The sequence below is a fragment of the Sus scrofa genome, chromosome 1, assembly GCF_054392235.1.
Source record: "Sus scrofa isolate SSC_HxYL_T2T_F1_AM1 chromosome 1, Sscrofa_HxYL_maternal_Yorkshire_Landrace_v2.0, whole genome shotgun sequence".
NCBI classification, from domain to species: domain Eukaryota; kingdom Metazoa; phylum Chordata; class Mammalia; order Artiodactyla; family Suidae; genus Sus; species Sus scrofa.
In genome coordinates, this window is record NC_139383.1 from 134,091,230 (window position 1) to 134,110,825 (window position 19,596).

The following is a 19,596-nucleotide window of genomic DNA, read 5'->3' on the forward strand; positions in this document are numbered from 1 at the left end:
ACTCTTAAAAAAAGTGATACACATTGTGATAAAAGAACAGTAAAGACTGAAATATGTATTATTTACCCCTAGAAATGGGCATGCTTCTGTCAGGCCATTTCTGTGTTGTATGTAGCTTAAATCAGCCTAGTCAGTAATTGACTGGATTTATTTCTATGGTTACCTTTAGTGAACAGTAGGCTACAATTTTCTGTTTTAGTGTACTGCCCTACCTTGCCCATGTCTGTATCCTGGATGTCCAGAGACTTTTCTCAGTGTTTCTCCTCCACACTAAGCTTTCATCAGGCCCTGTGTGCTGCCCTGTATGCTTGCATAACATAATCACTCTCTCTGTGCTGGAGCTCCTTCTTTAGTCAGATTTCTATTGCTTGGGATTTGGTAAAGGATCATGGTGGGTGCAGGGAGTTATCTCTGTTCTTTTGCTCCAGCATCATTCTGAGGTAGGCATCATGGTATCTAGATGGGGGTGGGGATGGAGGGTAGGTCTTTTTCAGTCTTTCTCATCTCTAATTGCAGAAAACTGTTAACTTTTACATAGAGCAGGTTGGGTTACTCTCCATTTGCCTCCTTTTCCATGATGGTATGACTTGGTGGTGGTGAGGGACAAATCTAGTACCAGTGAGATTCCCTCCCTACCCACAGTGGCAATAGCACTCTACTTTGTATCATAGTAGCATCTGGTGTACTGAAGGATCTTCCCTCCTCCCCTGTGGCAGCCAGCTTTTGTGTGTGTGTGGTATTATGGAAGTAACCAAACATGGAAGTGTTTCCTCTCTCTCTCATTGACAGATGGCTTTTGCCTTATGTTAGAGCTGATCTTCAGTATGGACAAATCCCCTGACCCTCACCTAATGGCAGACAGTATTTGCTTTATAGAATAGAAACGCCTGGCATGTGGGGTACTATGTGGCCTTTTCTTCAAGGACTGCTGATCCTCACTTTGTTCCATGCAGGGTCCAGAGCTAAGGAGGACTTCTATAGATTGTCCTGTTCCACCCTAAAGTCTAGGCAGACTAGATGTCTGTCCTTTTGAGGGGAATTCTTTTAGGTCTCCTGCCCTGACACTAATCCTTTATGAAGTACAGATTCCTTTATGTGTATTTTATGAGGTACCAATCCTTTACGTGTATCCTAGTACAGAAGCCTTGAAAAAAACCTGGCAAGTTTCTATAGCCTCTGTGTCTGACACTTAGAGAGATTTTAAACTGTCATACCAAGACATAAATGGATTTAAGAGTTTGCTAAAATATTTAATTGTTTTCTTATGAGCTACTTCTTTCTATGTTCTGTCAAAAATAAAAGTTTACTGTTCCACCTCTTACTGGAAGAGATTCTCATATTTTGAAATCCATATTGTCTGGTTGGTAATTTCAAATCTCTGAATGGCTCAGATAATGATTTTATACTCTCTCTGGAGGTTTGTCACTATTAGGAAGGGTGTGATGTTTTCTTCAAGATTTTTGCATCCTGTGTGGTAATGGAACTTCCTTTAAGTTACTTTATTTTCCCCTCTAGTTACTTTTAACTAGGAGATGTACCTGTAGCTGGGTAGAACAAAGGAAGGAAACAAATGCAAAATAACAACATGTGAAAGGAACTTCTTTTAGTTTGTGGTGCTAATTATTGAATACTTTTATAGTCCTTTTGAATATATTATGAGATGTATTCATCATTTTTAAATTCATTTAACACATGTTTAGCCAACATATCCATGTATTTTCTAAGTGCTTACCACCTTATTGTTAGACATACAATTTTAATATCATTTACACATTTTGCAATTATCTTTCTGAGAAAATGAAGCAAAAAAACCTATAAATAGTATAATTTAAGAGAATTCAACAAGATGACCAGTTGCCTTATAAATAAGTACAGGTTAGTATTTTTATATATCAGTAATGAATACTTAGATAATAATGTATAAAAAAATCTCATTCACAATAGCAAAACAAATTACAGGCTACTTAGGAAAATATGTATTGGCATATGAGGAAATTACATGAAGAAAACAATACAACTTTTTTTTGACATACATTAAGTGAACCTCAGTTAATGAAACATGATATCCATGTTCCTAGGTGAGAAGATTCAAGATTGTAATGATTTCAGTTCTTCCAAAACACACTTATAACTTCATAGCATTTCCAATTAAAGTCACTTTGTTCTTTTAAGGGAACTTAATTAAATAACATTTCAAGAAAGCAAAGAAGTAATCAAATGCCAAAGAATGATCAAGAAATCAAAATATTATTGCATAGCCTTTTTACTACAGGTTTTAGGTGAGGTACTAGGTGCAATGAAACAGAAGAGAGGCAAGGGGCCTGCACTGAAGGAAATTAAACTTTATAGAAACAGTCTTACACTGAATGAATAATACATGAACAATTAGTTTTATCAGATTGTGTGGAAATTCTTCCCTAAGGAAATGGTATTTAAGTTGAATATTTGATTGATAACTAACCTTCTGCTTTCAGAGGTGAACTTTATTTCCTCAACTTGTGGATAATTTCATAGAAAATAAATACTTTTAAAGTTTGCGTAAACATAAATGTACTTTATTATTGCTTCTTACCCTCCATAATGTGGCAGGTGAAGGAGGTGGGCAGTCCTGGTTATAAATTTCCATATGCCCCTTGCCCAGCCTGGGAATTTCCATATGCCACAGATGTGTCTATAAAAAAAAAAAGAAAAAAAGAAAAAAAAGTTTAAGAAGGAAAAAAAAAAAAAATGGAGAAAAGAACATAAGGATGAACATTTATGTAATCTGGGCATGGAAAAGGATTTTAAAGAAAGCATATCAAATGTGGAAGCCATGGAGGAAAAGGCTTGATTATTTGAATATATGAATGAAAATAATTACAAGTTACAAAAATTAATACATAAAGGAGTAATAGATTAATTAGAAAAAGGAGTCAGCCTAGTAGAAAATATACAAAGAACATGGACAATCAGTTCATCAAGGAAGAAATATAATTGGCCAAGAAATATTTTAAAATCTTATTTCTGATAATGGAAATATAAACTAAAATGTATATTTATATATTTTATGAATTGCTAAAATATTTTTAAAATCTTTGTATATATTTAGGAAAAATACACTCATGTACTACTAAAAATTATATAATATAAAATATTGATATAATGCTGATATAATGCAGAAGAAAATTTGATACCAAAAATTAAAAACATTATAAATTTGCCTACTCCTTTGCCTATGTCTTTACATACTGCCTCATCATCAGAGCTAGGTCCTCGGGTCTCTGGCAGTATGGTCCAGGGCTTCCAGAGCTGATGCAGGCACCATAATATGTAGGGTGGAGGTGTAGGACCCTCTGGTGGGCAGAACTATGCCCTGGGATGCCTCTGAGGCTCAGGGGACACCTATTTCAGCTGTCCTGTTGGTGGGTGGATTTGTCTCTGAACAGCTAGTTTTTTGGACATAACTGGTGCTAATAGGCAGATGGCTGAGTCTGGGTCTTGGTGCTGATAAGCTGGAGGGTGGACTCCAATATAGTACTTGCCAGAACCAATGCCTGTGTGGTAGAATGAGCTTCCCCAAGTGGATGCCACCAGCATCTATGTCCCCAGGGTGAGTTTCAGTTGCCTCCTGCCTCTTTGAGAGGAACTCTAAGATCAATAAGCGAGTCTTTCCCAGGTACTTTTCAAATTACTGCATCTGCCCTGGATTTCGGCACACGTGGGATTTTGTGTGCACCATTTAAGAGTGGAGTCATTATTTCCTACAGCTCTCTGGCTCTCCCCAAAGCAAATTCCCCTGACCTTCAAAGCCAGACATTCTGGGGACACTTTCCCAGTGCAGGATCCCTGGGCCAAGGAGTTCTATCTGGGCTTGGACCCCTTGCTCCTTGGAGATAACTTCTGCAGTTATGATTATTCTCTCATTTGTGGGTGTGTGTCGTAACCATACACCATCTCTGCCTCTCCTATCCTACTCATTGTGGGTTTTTCTTTGTGTTTTTAATGGTGGAAGATCTTTTCTGCTAGTCTTCATGTTCTCAATGATAGTTGCTCGTAAAGAGTTGTAATTTTGTTGTGCCCATTGGAGGAGATGACCTCAGGGTCTTTCTGTTCTGCCATCTTGGCCACTTGCCATGTCCTATCTCTTTCTTGATTGTACATTTTGAAGTGCAGAGTTTTTAATTTGGATGAAGTTCAATTTATTTATGTTTTATTTGGCTAGTTATGCTTTTGATATACTATCTAAGAATCCATTGCCTAACCTGTTTGTAAAGATTTCCCCATAAACTTTCTTCTAATAGTCTTATAGTTTTATCTCTTACATTTTGATTTTGATTTATTTTATGTAAATTTTTGTATATGGTGAGAGGTAGAACTATAACTTCATTCTTCTTCATGTGTTTCCTGTTCCCTCACCATTTGTTGAAAAGATTATTCTGTTCCCATTGAACGATTTTGGCACTTTTTTCAAAAATTGGCTGGCTATAGTTTTATTTCAGGTACAGAATATTCATGTGTTGCTTTTTCTAGATTTAAACTATTGATACTTTCAATCTGATGTGACATTGTTCTCATCTTATTTTTCATCATGATTTTCTTTGAACATATCTGTAGTTGATACTTTGTCTAATATGTTGTCATATAACTGTTCATAGTGGTGTCATATTCCTTTGTATTCTGCAGAATGCATCAGAGCTTGTCTTTCATTTCTGATTATATATTTCTGGGTCCTCTGTTTTTCTTGATGAAGTTTTATCAATTTTGTTTATGGACAAAGAAATAATTCTTAGTATCATTGATTTTTGTTGTATTGTTTCTTAGTCTCTCTTTCAATTATTTATGCTCAGACATGTAATATGCCCTTTTGAAATTTTATCTTTGTGCCTTTGTTGTTCTTTTTCTAGTCATTTAGGTAGATTGTTTATTGGAATTTTTGCTTGTTCCCTAAGGTAGGCCTGTATTGCTGTGATCTTCCCTTTCAGAACTGCTTTTTCTGCATCCCACAGATGTTAGTTTATTGTGTTTCTATTTTTGTTTGTTTCAAGATTTTTTTTGATTACTGTTTAATTTCTTCATTGATCTTTTGGTTGTTAGCATGCCATTTTCCGTTCACGTGTTTGTGTGTTTTTTTTTTTTTCCCTAGTTTTCTTCTTATAATTCATTTCTTGTTTCATTCTGCTGAGGTTGGAAAAGATGCTTGATATGATTTCAGTTTTCTTAAATTTTTTAAGCTATTGTTTTGTGACCTAATATATGCTCTGTCCTGGAGAATATTTCATGTGCACTTGAAAAGAATGTTTTTTCTACTGTTTTGGGGAGGATTGTTCTATATATATTTAATTGTTCTGTATATATTTAATCCATCTGTTTTAGTGGGTTGTTTAAGACCAGTTTTTCCTGATTGACTTTCTATCTAGATAATATGGCCATTAGAGTGTTAAAGTACTCTGCTGTTACTGTATTATTGTCAATTTCTTATTTGATCTCTGTCAACATTTGCTTTATCTACTTAGGTCCTCTTATGTGGGGTGTGTAAAATGTTAACAAATATTTTATGGCCTATATCGGAGATACTGCAGCTTTGTTTCTAGACCACCATAATAAAGTGAATATCATAATAAAGTAACAAAAGATCATCTCTGTTTCCAGGTACATATAAAATTATGTTTAAACTATTGTAGTCTATTAAGTGTGCAGTAGCATTATATGTAAAAAACTACATAACTTTATAACTTTATTGAAATACTTTATTGATAAAATATACTAACCATTATCTGTCTTCAACAAGTTGTAATATTTTTGCTGGTACAGGATGTTGTCTCGATGTTAATGACTCCTGACTGATCAGGGTTGCTGAAGGTTAGAGTGGTGGAGGTAATTCCTTAAAATAAGACAACAATGGGGTTTGCTGCATTGCTCAACTTTTTTTTTTTTTTTCCATGAATGAGTTCTCTGTAGCATTCAGTGTTTTTGATAGCATTTTACTGTCATGGAACTTCTTTCAGAATGGAGTTCCATCATCTCAATCCCTATTGCTGTTTTATTAACTAAGTTTATGTATTATTCTAAATTATTTGTTGTCATTTCAACATTCTGCACAGCATCTGCACCAGTATTATATCCCAACTCAAGCAATGCCTTGTTTCATCAATAGGAAGTAACTCCTTATCTATTAAAGGTTTTTTATTTTAGCAAATATAGGTGATCAAATACAATGGAAAAAAAATTGAAATATTGGGTGAATTACCAGAATGTTACACAGAGACACTAAGTGAACAAATGCTCTTGGAAAAATGGTAAACATAGACTTGTTTGATGTAGGGTTACCAAAAATCTTCAACTTGTAAATGTGAACTGAAGTTTGGCACTTACCATCAGCCTCTATATGGATTAAATTATGAGCACTGCAACTGCTGACCCACAGCACCCCTGAGCAGAGCTCAGGGTGAAAATCAGGAGTGAGACACTGTGCTCTGGGCAAACTGGAACAACAGGTCTTCAGATAGATTATTTTTAGAAGATTTTATATGCCCAATTCTTGCATCTTCTATCTAGAAAAACACTAAAATCCTTCATGGTGATGATGGCTGCTCCTTGTGACATTCAGATCAGCAATGAACTTTTGTAAAATGTGTGCATGGGATCTGGCCTTGCCGTGGCATAGGCTGGAAGCTGCAACTCTGATTCCACCGCTAGCTTAGGAATCTCCACATGCTGCAAGAGAAGACATAAAAAGAAAGGAAAAAAAAAAAAACCAGAATTTTAAGGAGTTCCTGTCATGGCTCAGCTGTGGTGCAGGTCAGTCGCAGAAGTGGCTCGGAGCGGCCCTAGAAGAGGCAAAAAGACAAAAAAAAAATGTGTACATGGCTGCATGTACCCCCCCTCCCCACACCTTTATTATATCCTGATATTCCCCCTTTCCTCTTTGGGGCAGATTTTCAGAGCTATCTGAAATACTGCAGCCAGGGATGTAGTTAAGGATTAAGCAAAGAATGTCCTGGTCATCTGTGAATACAGTTACCTCCAAGGGTGAGATCCATGAGTCCTGCTGTGGAGGCTCTGAAAACTCAGGACACTGGCCCTGATAGCAAAGGTGCATATCAAAGGAATGATTTCAGTGAGCCCAGGCCTCTTTTGTTCCTGCTACCTGCCCTTTGTTGCAAAAACTCCTATATATCCTAGCTCCTCCCTCGCCTCCCAGGAGTGGTTTGTCAGGGCTAATTGAGATGCTATCTCCGAGGCTTAATTCTTAATTTTGCCCCAAATAATACTTAACTCTCAACTTTCAGATTGTGCTTTTCTTTTTCTTTTTCTTTTTTTAAAGTCATCATAGGAAACACAATATCTGTGAGGTGCGTTAAACAAAGCACAACAATATGAGGTATGCTTGCATCTCTTGTTGGATTAATTATGCCCTTATTATAAATGCTCTTCTTGTCTTTTGTTACAGTCTTTCTTTTCTAAGTCTATGTTGTCTGATTTTAGTATTGCTTCATTTTAGTGTTGCTGTGTTGTCTGATTTTAGTATTTCTATGACTTTCATTTCCATTTCCATGGAAAATTCTTTTTCATCTCTTTCATTGAGTCTAGTGTGTCTTTATAACTGAATTGAGATTCTGCTAGGCAGGATATAAAAGAGGCTTTAAAAAAAATCTATTCAGCCACTCTGAATCTTTTGATTGAAGAATTTAATCCTTTTACATTTAAATTAATTATTGATATGTAGGTACTTATTGCCCTTTTGTTAAATATTTTTTCTGGTTGCTTTTTTAATTAATTAATTTATTTATTTTTAATTTTTTTCATTTTTTTAAATTACTCATGAATTTATCACATCTGTAGTTGTATAATGATCATAACAATCTGATTTCACAGGATTTCCATCCCACAGCTCAAGCACATCCCCCCACCCCCCAAACTGTTTCCTCCGGAGACCACAAGTTTTTCAATGTCTGTGAGTCAGCATCTGTTCTGCAAAGAAGTTCCGTCTGTCCTTTTTTCAGATTCCACATGTCAGTGAAAGCATTTGATGTTGGTGTCTCACTGTATGGCTGACTTCACTTAGCATGATAGTTTCTGGGTCCATCCATGTTGCTAAAAATGCTGGTATTTCGTTCTTTTTGATGGCTGAGTAATATAGCCACATGGAAAAGAATGAAATTAGAACACTCCCTAACACCATACACAAAAATAAACTCCAAATGGATTAAAGACCTAGATATAAGACCAGACACTATCAAACTCCTAGAGGAAAACATAGGCCAAACACTCTCTGACATAAACGACAGCAACATCTTCTCAGATCCACCTAACAGAGTATTGACAATAAAAAGAAAAATAAAAAAATGGGATCTGGTTGCTTTTATAGTTCTCTTTTTTTTTCTTTCTTTCTTTCTTTGTTTTTTTCTCTTGTTCTCTTCCCTAGTGGTTTGATGTGTTTCTTTTACGTTATGTTTGGGTTCTTTTTCTCTTTATTTTTAAATGCATCTATTATAGGTTTTTGGCTTGTCGTTACCATAAGGTGTGTATAGAAAAATCTGTATTTAAAGCAGTCTAGTTTAAATTGTAAATTACTAAAATTTGAATTCAGTCTAAAAGCACTACATTTTACTCCACCCCTCCAAAGTTTTATGTATTTTATGTCATATGTTGCATCTTTGTGTTTTAGTATTCTTTAACTACTTAGTGTGGTTATAGTTGCTTTTACTACTTTTGTTTTTAACATTCATACTAGTGTTATAATTCTTTGAGTCATTGCCTTTACTAAATGTTTGCTTTTACCAGTGAGATATTTTTATTTGATACATTTTCCTTTTTGTATTTATAGCTTTTCTTTTTTTACTTAAAGATGTTCCTTCTTATATGACCAGTTTAGCAATGATGAGCTTTCTAGATTTTTCCTTGCTTAGGAAACATGTTCCTCTCCTTCAGCTTTGAATGAAATCATTGCCAGAGAGAGTATTCATGGTTCCAATTTATTTCCTTTCAGTTCTTTGACTATATTATGCCACTTCCTTCTGCCCCGCCATATTTCTGCTAACAAATCTGCTGATAGTCTTATGGGAGTTGCCTGATATGTAACTATTTTTTTCCTCATTTGGCCGCTTTTAAGATTCTGTCTTTAACTTCTGACTTTGTAATGTAATTTGTATTGGTGTGGATCATTTTGGGTTCATCTTGTTTGGAGTTCTCTTTGCTTCCTGAAACTGGCTGTTTCCTTTCCCAATTTAGGGAAGTTTGCAGGCATTATTTCTTCAAATAAGTTTTCTGCCTCCTTCTCTTTTCCTTTTTCTTTGACCCCTGTATGGTGAATGTCAGTTTGTTTAATGTTCTCCCAGAGACTCTTACACTATCTTCATTTAATTTTTTTTTTCTTTTTGCTGTTCCAATTTTGTGATATTAACTATCCTGTCTTTCAGATTGCTTATCTGTTGTTGTTTATCATCTAATCTGCTGTTGATTTCCTGTAATGAATTTTTCACTTCACATGTTGTATTATTCAGCTCTGATTTGTTCTTAGATTTTCACATCTTTGTTGAAGTTCTCACTATGTTTATCCATTATTCTCTGGAGTTTGGTGAGAGTCTTTATGACCATAACTTTTGATTCTTTAACAGGAAGATTGTTTATCTGTATCACTGAGATCTTTTTCAGAGGATTTTTTTTTTTCCTTGTTCTTTCATTTGGAACACTTCCCTGATTTTTCATTTTGCTTGGCTCTGTGTGTTTCTGTAGTTTAGGGAAAAGTGCTATTTATCTCTTTATTGAAGGAGTGGCTTTCTTTAGGGATTTTTTACTTGTTCAATCCTGTTCTAGGTCTTGATTCTGTCTTCAGTTTTTCTGATTTTTCTCTACTTCCCAGTTTGCTCTTGATATGCCCATATTGCTGAGGATATGCTGAGACCTATCAGTGATTCAAGGGGAGAAATAGCATTGAGCACCTATTTTCAGAGTGATTGGATGCCACACTTCAGACAGCCCCTTTTAAATTGTACAGATATATACATTTTTGAGGTGCCACAATATTAACCCCTGCTGACCTCCAGACCTAGGTATCTGAAGTTGTTCCTTTGGTAACAGCTACAGAAATCTGGGATTCTAGTGAGAGTATAAATTCCTTTCTCAGAAATCTCGTTGATCTGTAGAGCACGACATTGTTTTCTATCATTGCCCCACCACCAGGGAATGTTTCTACCATCCCCTGCCACTCCTACTGATATTTTTAGATTCTTAATTCTCCTTTACATATAATCTTGGCAGTTTTCAGACTGTACTTACTGAGGTGAGTGCGAACATACATAGTCCTTTTAAGAGGGGAGTTCAGTGTTTCATAGGTTTTTTTTGAACCTTAGATCTCAGTCTCACTGGTTTTCTAAGCCAAATGTTTTAGGGGCTCATATCTCTGATGTAGATCCCAAGGATTGGGGTGCCTGATATGGGGACATAGTTCCTCATTCCTCCAGGAGACACCACCTGGTGAGTTACCTCTCTTCTGCGTGCCAGCATGCTGGGGATGGGGTTTTTGGTGACACCAGTTTCTCTGGCTCTCCTACTTGTTTCATTGTGATCCTTCTTATCCTTTGTTGTGGAGTGAGTGTTCAGCTAGTTCTTAAATTCTTTTCATAGGAAATTGATCTCTATATAGCAATATTTTTGTTGTACCTGTGGGAGGAAGTAAGTTCAGGCTCTTTATATGTCACCATCTAGAACCACTTCCAGTTGCTTGCTAATTCCCAAGGCAACTAAAAGGCTCTTCTTTCCAATGAATTTATAATCTCAACTATAGCCTCAGGAGAAACTGTATTCATTGTACAGGGAATGAAATATGGGAAGAAGGGGGATTTTTTGGCTTGGCAACATATGCTTTAATATCTAAAAATCACTTTTAGGTGTTTTTGTATGCATTTATGGATTCAAATTTTCATTAGGTTAAAAGTAAAATGGTAGCTATCTTGGAAATGCACACATTTCTTTTAAGTGTCTAAAATATCTAGACTCCTTAATTGTAAGATTAAATTTCACATTCCTATTTGAATGTCCAACAAAATTATCTGTAATACCAGTGGCATTAACACCTAATATATTTTTAACCCTCTCAGTTGATGTTTAAGTAGGTTAACAGAAACAGGCAAGCTAAATGTATACTATTTATTGATGTCATTGATTTCAAGTATGTGTAAAGGATTGAACATAATCCTATAGCATTTTTACTGAGAAGGAAAAGGAAGCATGACACCCCTCCCAACTAGAAAAGAGTCAGAAGTTTCGCCATGTCCACTAGTTATGAGAACACTCTTAACAGGTCAGTGGAGACTATGTGGTTAGCCAGAAGTCACCCTTCTGCCTGCTAGCAAAAGGGAGTCCCTATCTTAAGTGACAGCAGCAGCCACATGGGGAACTTGGGCTTTTAACTTTACCTGGTGGTAAAGAAGTGGTATCCCCACTTACCCTGCATGAACTCTGTTCAGGAAAAGCTAATTAAAACAGAAGATTAAATAAGACCCAGAGTCTTATAATGCAGTATGAAAATTTCTGCATTTCAGTTAAAAAATAACTTATTCCAAGAACCAGGCATATCTCAAACTGAATAAAAAAGAAGATAAGCAAGAGTTCTCAACAGTGAAATGAGAGGTATTTTAGAAATAACCAATGAAGATTTTAATGCGGCCATTTTATTTATTTATTTTTTTTTAGGGCTGTACCACAACATATGGAGGTTCCCAGGCTGGGAATCGAATCAGCTTTAGCCTCTGTCCTACACTACAGCCATAGCAACGTAGGATCTGAGCCACATTTGTGATCTACACCACAGGTCTCAGCAACGCCAGATCCTTAACTCGCTGAATGAGGCCAGGGATCAAACTTGCGTCCTCATGGATGCTAGTCAGATTTGTTTCCACTGAGCCATCGTGGGAACTCCTAGTGCATTTTAAAATACAGTCAATAAGCAAACACATTTGAAACAAGTAAGAAAACTTCAGCAAAGAAATGGAAAGTCTCAACAAAGACACTGATGCTATGAAAAAATCAAATGGAACTTTCAGAACTTCAAAGTCTAAAAAATGAAATAAAACATGTAGTAAATGTATCAACAGTAGAATGGATGGGACAGAGAAAATAATCAGTCAACTGAAAGACAGAATAATGAACATTACTAACTTAAACAACAGAGAGAAATGTGCTAAAATTTTAAGATAATAAAAAATGATTAAAAATTAAAAATATTTGTGGGACTACAACACAAGTATATCATTTATGTCTTTAAATCCTGGAGAAGAGATAGAGTTCAGGGCTAAAAAGTACTTGAGGAGTTCCCATTGTGGCTTATCAGGTTATGAACCTTAATAGTATCCATGAGGATGTGGTTTCAATCCCTGGCCTTGCTCAGTGGGTTGAGGATCCAGTGTTGTGAGCTGTGGTGTAGGTTGCAGATGCAGCTTGGGACTCTCACTGCCATGGCTATAGTGTAGGCCAGCTGCTATGGCTCTGATTAAACCCCTAGCCCTGGGATTTCCAGGTATTTTTTAAAAAAAAGTTCTTGAAGAAGTAATGGCTCAAAATTTTCCAAATTCGGCAAAAGATATAAAGTGATTCAAGAAGGTGAGAAAATCCAGTAAGTATTAACCTTGTTAAATCCATGCAAAAAATTATAATTACACTTCTGAAAACTATAGGAAAAGAAAAGTATCTTGATAAATCCAGAGAAAATTGTAACTTAGCTATAGAAGAAGGTGATTCAAATGATAATAGATTTCTCATGAGAAATCATGGATGATATAGCACAATATTTTTGAGATGCTGAAAGAAAAAGCAAACAGAACTGCCAACATAGATTCTAAACACAACGAAAGCAATTTTTCAGGAATGAATCTGGACTCTTGTTACTTAAAAAACTAAGGTAATTTGTTGACAACAGATCTAATTACTAAAGGATTTTCTCCAACATAAAGGAAACTATAAAAGAAGAAATTTTGAGAAGAAAAATTTTGTCTGCAAAATGTGAGAAAATCCAATAGACTTTCCTTCTCTTGGGTTTTCTATATTATGTTTGATGATTGAAACAAAAATTATGATTTTTTTGTTTCACTTTAAATGTATGTACGGGAAACATTTATAACAATTATAAATGGGGAATAGAAAGAGACAAAAAGTGATAAACTTTCTGTACTTTATTTAGGCTATGATAAATCATGTATCTGTATATATAAAGAAATAGCTAGAACCAGCACTAAAAATTTTATATGAAGAGGAACACTCAAAAACACTGTATGTAGAGTTTCTGTCGTGCCTCAGTGGAAACAAATCTGACTAGTGTCCATGAGGATGCAGGTTTGATCCCTGACCTTTCTCAGTGGGTTAAGGATCCAGCGTTGCTGTGAGCTGTGGTGTAGGTTGCGGATGTGGCTCAGACTGGCTTTGCTGTGGCTCTGGTGTATGCCAGTGGCTAAAGCTCCAATTTGACCCCTAGCCTGGGAACTTCCACATGCTCTGGGTGCAGTCCTAAAAAGACAAAAACAAAACAAAACAAAAACAATGTATGTAATTCAAATGGAATTCTAAAAATGTGTTCATATAACCTAGAGGATGGTAGGAGAAACAAAAGTTAAATGAAAACAGAGAAAAACAAGAAACATAACAAATGGCAGATGACATTAACATATGAATTTTTAGGTAAAACTCAAATGGTCTTAATATATCAATTGAAAGATAATTGGCAGAGTGGATTAAAAATGTGAATCACCTATATGCCTTCTATGAGAAACCCACTTCAGATATAATGATATAGGTAGGTTGAAAGTAAAAGGGAGGAAAAATTATATCATGTAAACAGTAATCAGAGGAAAGCTTCAGGAACTATATTAGTATGAAATATAATCAACCCAGAGCAAAGAAATTTTCAAAGATGGAGATACATTGTATAACGATAAAAGGGTCAATCCACAAAGAAGACATAACAATTCTAAATGTGTATTTATCAAACAACAGAGCTACAAAATACATGAAAACCAGACAGGAGTAAAAGAGGGAAAATGCAAATTTAGAATTATTATTGGAGACTTCAAGACTGCTTCTTAACATTTGATAGAACAATATGACTCAAATTAATTATATAGAACAACTGAAAAACTCCATCAACTAACAGGAACCAATAGATGTTTATAGAACATTGCACCCAACAACGGCAGAATACACATTTTTTTCAAGTACTCACAGAACACATACCAACATATAATAAACTTAATTTAGAAGAATTTATACCTTGCAGTGTGTTTTCTGACCACAATAGAAAAAAGCTAGAAATCAGTGTCTGAAAGATTAAATCCCCAAACATTTGGAAAGTAAACAGCATACCTCTTAATAATTTGTAGGAAAAGAAGAAGTCTTAAAGGAAATTTAAAAAATTTTTAAAAACTGAATGCAAATGAATATACAATATATTAAAAATTTTAAGACCAAGCTAAAGTTATGCTGAGAGGGACAAATGAACACATTAGGAAAGAGGAAAATCTCAAATTGATAATATAAGATGGTATCTCAAGTACATAGAAATTGAAGAAAACAAAGTTATCAGAAGGAAGGAAATAATAGAAGAGTAGAAATGAATGTAATTAAAAAAATAAAAAATCATGGATAAAAGCAATGAAATATTGAGCTGGTTCTTTGAAGACAATAATAGAATTGACAAGTCTCTAAGAAGACTTACAAAGAAGAAAGGGAGAATACGTAAATTACCCTATTAGCAATAAAAGAAATCTCTACAGACTGTAGACTTCAAAAGGATTAAAGAAAATACTACAAACAACTTTACATTTGTAAACTTGACAAATTAGATGACCCAGATCCTCTTAAAACACAAACTACACGACTCCCTGATATGAAGTAGATCATTTAAATTGTCTTATAACTGTTAAGGAGTTTATTGGTAATTTGAAAGTTATGAAAAAAGAAATCTTCAAGCCCAGATGGTTTCTCTAGAAAAATCTACCAAATATCTAAAAAGAAGTGAAACAAATTCTACAGAATGTCTTTCAGAAAATAGAGGAGAGAACACTTCCCATCTAATTTGTAGAGGCTAGTAGTACTTTGATATCTAAACCAGATACAGTACAAAAAAAGACCCCAAAAAAATACAGACTAATATTCCTTACACATATACGTGCAAAAAATGCATGACAAAATATTAGCAAATAGGATTTAACAAAAATAAAGACTGTACGTCACATCTATGTTATGTTTATTCTGGGGATAAAAGGCTGGTTTCACTCTGGAAAATAGTTTGTCAGATTAAGAACAAAAAACAGGAGTTCCTGTGCAGCTCAGTGAGTTAAGGATCCAGTGTTGTCACTGAAGCAAGTCACTGCTGTGTCGTGGGTTCAGTCCCTGGCCTGGGAACTTCCACAGGCCATGGGTATGACAAAAGAAGGAAAAAACCCCCAAAAAACTAAACATGCAATCACCATATGATCCAGCATTTAAATTTTCAGGCACACATCCCAGAGAACTAAGCATTTACGTTTGCATAAAAACCTGTACATGAAAGTTTTTAAAAGATTTACTCATAAACCCAAAATTAGGAGAAAAACAAAAACACAGTATCTTTCAGTGGGCAAATGCTTGAACAGACATCTACACTATGAAATACTACTTTGCACTGAAAAGCAGACTGTTGATACATGCAACAACCTAGTTGAGTCTTCCAAGAATCATGTTGAGTGACAAAGCTAGTCTCAAAGAGTTACATACAGCATGGTTCTATTTATATAACATTCTTTTAATGACAAAATATAGAAATGGAAGATGCATTAATGTTTGCCACATGTTAAGTTGAAGGTGGCTGTGGGAAGAAGGTGGAGGTGTCTATAAAAAGCAGCAGGAGGGTTTCTTGTGGTGATGGAAAAGTTCTGTGTCTTGACTATATCAGTGTTAATATCCTGGTTGTGATAGTGTGTTATGGTTTTGCAAGATGCTTTTTTTTTTTTTTTTTTTTTTGCATCTTAGGGCTGCATCAGAGGCATATGAAAGTTCCCAGGTATTGGAGCTACAGCTTCCAGTCTATGCCACAGCCAGAGCAATGGGGATCCTAGCCACATCTGTGACCTATACCACAGTTCACGGCAACCCCAAATCCGTTAACCCACTGAAAGAGGCCAGGTATAGAACTGCATCCTTGTGGATCCTGGTTGGGTTCATTAACTTCTGAGCCACAAAGGAAACTCCACAAGATGCTTTTTGAGGTGATTATGGGATTAGTGATGAGTAAAGCATCATTGGATCTCTGTATTATTTTTCACAATTACATGTGCATCTGCAAGTATCTTAAAGTATTACTTTGAAAAACAAAATCATAAATCTTAGGTCTGATTGGATTTTGTAATTTAAAAATCCAATCAAATTATGCCTACTTTTGTCTTCAGAGTAGGGACAAAGATAGAGCCAAAAGAATACAGAGGATACACTGTGATTGAGTACTGTGATTGGATGAGTGGATATCCGAAGTATTCACAACTGCAAAAAATAAACTTTGATTTGCAGAATTTCTACTGTTTAAGGATGTGAAAAACATTTATATACTTAGTATATTAAACAGTATAAGAGGGGGTTTCATTTATATATACTCTTAGGCATCTATCATATTAGCAATTAAAGTATATATTTTTTTTCAATTGACATCTTATTAGGAATCTCCGTGGCAGATTGTGTGGTTATGTTCACATTTGTATATTAAGTGTTTTACTTTGTAACAGTGTGAATAAAACAATATTGTAAATAATCACAATTAAGATATCTTAAAATAAGGTAGCTTAAATTATTTTGAAATAAACTGGACAAATTTAAAATGATGAATAATTTTTAAAAGTATATATTTACTTAGCTTTTTTTTTTTTAACAGGGATAGCTCTTTTTCTTTTCAACATCTGACTGTGCTTTTAAGTTAAAAATAGTACCCATCTGTGTTTTGACCTTGCAAAATGCTAAGGGACTTTGGCGTGAAGTCATAGAATGGATTTATTACATCATTTGCTTCTGGCAGCACTGAGAAGAGGTAATAAAAATATACCCGCATAGCATCTCTGGTGGATATGACTCTGAGGAGGAAATTTAAGTGAAAGATACTTAAATTTGTGCAAAATTTATAAAAGTAACATAGATTTGTGAAGTTAGACTGAGTCAAGATACATGTGCATATATATGGATGTGCAAGCTAAGGATGCATCTTGTGATATTCCAGATGCTTCCAAAAAAAAGCACAGAACTGGTCTGTTCAATTGATCTATTTCTTCTTGATTCAGTTTTGGCAGGCTATAAGTCTCTATAAAGTTGTCCATTTCTTCTAGGTTGTCAAATTTGTTGGCATATAATTATTCATACTGTTCTCTTATGGGTTTTTTTTTTTTTTTTTTTTTTTTGTATTTCTGCAGTATTTGTTGAGATTTCTCCTTGTTCATTTCTTATTTTATTTCTCTGGGTTTTTTAATCTTCTCTTCTTGGTGAGTCTGGCTAGAAGTTTGTCAATTTTTTTAATTGAATATGTAATAAAAACACTCCCTATAAACAAATGCCCAGGACCAGATGGCCTCACAGGCGAATTCTACCAAACATACAATGAAGAACTTATACCCATCCTTCTTAAACTTTTCCAAAAGGTTGAAGTATAAGGAACACTCCCAAAGACATTCTCTGAAGCCATCATCACCCTAATATCAAAACCAGACAAAGATACTACCAAAAAAGGAAATTATAGACCCATATCTTTGATGAATATAGATGCAAAAATTCTCCACAAAATTTTAGTCAACTGAGTCCAACAACATATAAAAAAGACCATATACCACAACCAGGTGGGATTCATCCCAGGTTCACAAGGATGGTTCAACATACACAAATCAATCAATGTCATATACCACATTAACAAAAGAAAAGTCAAAAACCACATGATCATCTCAATAGATGCAGAAAAAGCATTTGACAAAGTCCAACATTCATTCATGATAAAAACTCTTACTAAAGTAGGTATAGATGAAACATACATAAATATAATAAAAGCCACTTACCACAAACCAACAGCAAATATAATGCTCAATGGAGAAAAGCTGAAAGCCTTCCTACTAAAATCTGGAACAACACAAGGATGTCCACTCTCACCACTTTTATTCAACATAGTAATGGAAGTGCTAGCCACAGCAGTCAAACAAACAAAAGAAATAAAATTGTCCAAATTGGAAGAGAGGGGTAAAACTGTCACTGTATGCAGATGACATGATTCTATATATAGAAAACCCTAAAGACTCCACAAAAAACTACTTGAACTGAACAATGAATCCAGGAAAGTAGCAGTATATAAGATTAGCATTCAGAAATCAGTTAGAAAAAAAAAAAAAAAAAACAGCAGAAATCAGTTGCATTTCCTTATACTTACAATGAAATATTAGAAAAGGAATACAAAAATACAATACCTTTTAAAAATTACACTCCCCAAAATTAAATACCTAGAAATAAACCTGACCAAGGAGGTGAAAGACTTATATGCTGAGAAGTATAAAACATTAATCAAGGAAATTAAAGAGAATTCAAAGAAATGGAGATATTGTGCTCCTGGGTTGAAAGAATTAATATTATAAAAATGGCCATACTACCCAAAGCAATCTACAGATTCAATGCAATCCCTATCAAATTACCCATGACATTTGTCACAGAAATACAGGAAATAATCCAAAAATAAATGTGGAACCATAAAAGACTCAGAATTGCCAATACAATCCTGAGGGACCAAAACCAAGCAGGAGGCACAACTCTCCCAGTCTTTAGACAATATTACAAAGCTATAGTAATCAAGACAGTGTGGTATTGGTATCAAAACGGACATGTAGACCAATGGAACAGAATAGAGAAGCCTTAAATAAACCCAGACCCCTATGGTCAATTAATCTTTGACAAAGGAAGTAAGAATATAAAATGAGAAAAAGACAGTCTTTTCAGCAAGTGGTGCTGGGAAACCTGGACTGCTGCATGAAAATCAATGAAGTTGGAATACATCCTCACACCATGCACAAAAATAAACTCAAAATGGCTTAAAGACTTAAATATAAGACAAGACACCATCAAACTCCTGGAAGAGAACATAGGCAAAACATTCTCTGACATAAACTGTACAAATGTTTTCTTAGGTGGGTCTCCCAAGGCAACAGAAATAAAAACAAAAACCAATGGGACCTCATCAAACTGACAAGCTTTTTCACAGCAAAGGAAACCATAAAAATATTGACGAAAAGACAACCTTTGGAATGGGAGAAAATAGTTTCAAATGTTGCAATTAATAAGGGCTTAATCTTTAAAATAGGCAAATTTATATGACTAAGTAGCAAAAAAAAAAAAAAAAAAAAAAAACAACCAAATTGAAAAATGGGCAAAAGACCTGAATAGACTTTTCTCTAAGGAAGATGTACATATGGCCAACGAACACATGAAAAAAAAGATCAACATCACTAATTACTAGAGGAATGCAAATCAAAACTGCTGTGAGGTACTACCTCACAACTGTCAAAGTGGCCATCATTAACAAGCAACAAATAAATCCTGGAGAGGTTGTGAAGAACCTCCTCATTGGAGGTACCCCTC

At 34.9% G+C, this 19,596-nt stretch overlaps 1 long non-coding RNA gene across 1 annotated transcript in view; it reads left to right on the forward strand.

The window, feature by feature from the left end:
• LOC146406377 (uncharacterized) overlaps positions 1-19,596 on the forward strand; it is a 233,139-nt gene that overhangs the window by 134,405 nt on the left and 79,138 nt on the right. Inside the window, exon 4 of the long non-coding RNA XR_014812013.1 lies at positions 16,871-17,023. This is a non-coding gene — a long non-coding RNA (uncharacterized LOC146406377). The remainder of the gene's footprint in view (positions 1-16,870; positions 17,024-19,596) is intronic.